The sequence below is a fragment of the Aplysia californica genome, unplaced genomic scaffold (assembly GCF_000002075.1).
Source record: "Aplysia californica isolate F4 #8 unplaced genomic scaffold, AplCal3.0 scaffold00955, whole genome shotgun sequence".
Taxonomy (NCBI): Eukaryota; Metazoa; Mollusca; class Gastropoda; order Aplysiida; family Aplysiidae; genus Aplysia; species Aplysia californica.
Window position 1 is genome coordinate 15782 of NW_004798225.1, and position 3670 is coordinate 19451.

Genomic DNA, 3670 nt, shown 5'->3' on the forward strand with positions numbered 1-3670 from the left:
CCCCCCCCCAACCCAAACCCACTTAAAAATAATAAAACCACCCCCCCCCCCACACACACACAACCCCAATCCAACTTTGCCCAAGAAAGACGAGTTTCGTGCAGATCAATGCCTGTTGGACACTACTCTTAAATAATTGTAGGGACGTTTTTTTGTTACCAGGGATGTATTTTTAATGGCTTCACTTTTATTCTCTCTTAAAGCTATCGGGATATAGTCCAGTAAAGCCCAAGGACAACGAAAAACAGACCCGGCAAGACATAAAGAAGTTAATGCACTTGTTACATTTCAGTTCATTGTCCGAATACCTTTTTGTTTTATAACCTTTCTTGGCTTTTAAGTTGGTTGCAACAATGCAATTGTTCCGTGTTTTCTGTCAGGGAATTTAATTTTATCCCCACTCTGTGGGGGGTGATTGCTTTGTACTTTATATTTAACTTTTAAAGTCAATCTTATTTCTCTAGCTGCTGTCTAAACTTTCTTTATTTGGAAATAGAATAAACGATTTTTTTTTGGTTCAGAATTGTCTGCAGAAAACGCGAAGAATTCTGTTTAAAAGTTGTTTTTTGGGGGGTTGCTATTTATAGTGGTTTCGATGTTACCTTTGTTAGTGTGTTACTGCTACTGGTGTTGCTACCACCCCTGTTGCAGTCTTTTGTTTTTACTATTTCTGTTGTTGTTGTTGTTGCTGTTGTTGCATCCTTTCGTCGATTTGCTCTTGAGGAAAGGTGTAATATATGATAAGACTTTTAGATGACTTTATATCAAGTACTCTTGCTTTTTTTAAAAACAGGAACAAAAAAACAACAACATAAAACGCCAATATGCTAATAAACAAAAGCCAGCAGAAAAACACAGGGTTCTAAAATGATCAGTTAATGTGTTTCACAAAGGTACGTCCTTTAGCTTGTCATCCTTTTAAGTTAAGATTTAAAAATGAATTCGGAGCTTTTCTAAAGATTTTTACTACACCTTTGATCGTGCTATTCTTTTGGTGCCAAGCCCTCTTGTCTGCTAAACTTGTGGGGAAAAAAGAAACACTTGAGAGCACATCCAGTTTATGTTGCCGTAATTGGCTTATTTCATTCCCCAGACTCAGTTAAGTTCAACAGCTGGCACGTCTTTGATTTTGTTGATATTATGCTGGACTGTGTGGTTCGGATCAATAACTAACAATTTGAACTTGTAGGGTTTGGGAAGTTTTTGGATTCTAAAATCTGTCAGTACTAAAGTGGGTGTGTGTGTTGGATTTTCATAATATTATTTCAAGAGGTCAAAGTCATGCATCCAATCTTCGATGTAACTCTAAAATGTGCTCGCACGTTTAGTTCGTATCGAAGTGCACGAGTGTTTTTATAGAAGGTGAATTCCTTAAAAACTCTTAATTTTTGAGGATATCTCCAATCCCCCTCTTCCACCCCCTACTCTCCCCAGTAAAAAGAGAGCAGATGACAAGATCAGGGGAACTCTATGATGGATGAAAATGTCCATACTGAAGTCTCTGACCGAGAACCAGGGAGGGCAAATACACCGAGGTCATAGAGGGCAGAGCCAGAGGGGTTGACTAAGGTACAATTTTTGGGAACACTTTTAGGTCTTTGTGAGCTGTGAAGAGTTCGATCATCTGTGATCACACACTCACTCAAAGTGGCACATTATGTATCAGCCTTGACCCCAGTTTGATTCGAATGTTAGATTTCCATTTCTTAGAAAGATTCACAAATTGATAAATGTCACGTTCGTCTTGAATTAAATACTTGCACCAACACTCCCCCCCCCAAAAAAAAAAGGAAAAGAAAAGAAAACCATTTCCCCGCTGTCGTTAGTTACATTGATGTGTTTGTGGAATATGATACATCACAGACTTCAGCCAGATTGATTCTCTCTTTAAGAAGGAACATGGATTTCCTCATATACAGGGGCTATTCAGTATCTGTGGTGTCATGGTTAGGCTCTCCGCTGTTGCACTTAGAAGGCATGATATCGATTCTCGTTTCATCATCTGCCTCATCCCTCCCTGGTAATGGGTATAGGCCGCCAGGAAAGACTCTCCACCTGTCTCTGTTCTGGGAGATCTTCTCTGCCTTCAGATCTCGCTCCCAAGTGGATCTTGGCCTTCCTCTCTACTTCCTCTCCTGTGGATTTCATCTTGATTCCCGCTTGAAGACGTTATTTTATCGTATTTCTCCATCTGTCTGTTTTAATGGGGTATCCCACTTACTCTGGTTGTGTCGGGAAAGGCAGAGTCGAAGCTGCCCGCCCTTAAATGATCTAAACTGTGTCAATGGGAAGGAAAAATATGTACATACACTCACAGCCATGATAGAATAGTTTACGTTCAAACGCATATCTTAAAAACTCACACATCACTGAAATCCCCGAAAGCCTAACATTTTTTAAAAACAAAAAGCTCAATTCTTCCTGCTATTTTATGTTGAACTGATTTGTTAAATAGTGCAAACACATGTCTTCGTCTTACGATATTTCTATCCAGGAACAACTAACAAAAACTTCATGCTTCTCGGCGAGTCACCAAATCCGAATGATTTGACAAGTTTCCGGGGATTTAAATCATAGCCAAGTATCTAGAAGCCGAGCTCAGAGTCTGTTTTTCTGTACATTCTTGTTTATAGTGCAGATCGGTTGTTTTTGTGACGTTTGGATGATATACTTTATCTGAATTTTCATCTTCCCCTGTCATTCTCGATAGCAGTCACACAGTAAATCCGGGCGATATGTTCAAACTGTGCAGTTCTCTATAGAGCCTCGAAGCTTCCATGCAATTTCCTCTCCTGCGGTGTACCATAATAATATTGTCATGTCATTGTTCTTAGGTTTGGTTTGTGTAAACGAGTGCATGATATGTATTGATATCTGGGGACATTAAGTCCCCACGACTTTCGAAAAATGCTTTCGGAGCGGGGGTGTGAAACGTTACTTATTGAATTACACACGCAGATTCGCTGGGTAAACGTTAAGCATTAGGGCGTGGGGCTATATGGGAAAGGGGACGGTGTAAAGGAAATAATTTGTTGCCACGTAAGGCCAAACGTAAATCTTAACACAAGTTGCAAATTGACTTCGTTATCCTCAGGGGTAAATCCTGGTTGCGGTAACTGAATATAATAACATGTCGATGTTCAAATACCCGTTTGGTAGAAATATGTTAAGACACGCCACACAAGTTTTTTCAAGGCTGAGCGCAGTTTCCGAAATTCTACCTGTCAGGTAACGAAAAGACACTGCAGTTGTACAATCGTTAGACAACATGTGGCCGACATTATACCGAGTTGGAGTAAATTCCGAGAATTCTGTTTTACAGGAGTATAAATGTTATTGCTTCCCACTTGACCTGACATCTTGCCTGAGTTATTTTTCTAGATTGCCTTTTATTAAGGTGACTGCGAAAACACAAAGTGCTCAAAATGTTTAATAGATTTTACGTAAGGATAATTGGTAGTTATCAAAAAGTTTGTTCTCTGGCCACATATTGGTAATAGAAACTGAGGGAGACGGAGAGAGAGAGATTGTGTGAGAGAGAGAGAGAGGAAGAGAGAGAGAGAGGAAGAGAGAGAGAGAGAGAGAGAGAGAGTGAAAGAGAGAGAGAGAAAGAGAGAGAGAGTGAGAGAGAGAGGAAGAGAGAGAGTAAGGGAGAGAGAGAGTAAGTCAG

The 3670-nt window shown here is 39.9% G+C and overlaps 1 protein-coding gene across 3 annotated transcripts in view; it reads left to right on the top strand.

The window, feature by feature from the left end:
- The first annotated feature begins 1225 nt into the window (after positions 1-1225).
- The window catches only part of LOC101853652 (zwei Ig domain protein zig-8), a 118406-nt gene continuing 115961 nt past the window's right edge, over positions 1226-3670 (top strand). Inside the window, exon 1 of one of the 3 annotated variants that reach the window (XM_035973026.1) lies at positions 1226-1569. The gene's annotated coding sequence lies outside the window, so the exon portion shown is untranslated. The remainder of the gene's footprint in view (positions 1570-3670) is intronic. The other 2 variants (XM_035973025.1, XM_013089455.2) reach the window with 2 other exon arrangements.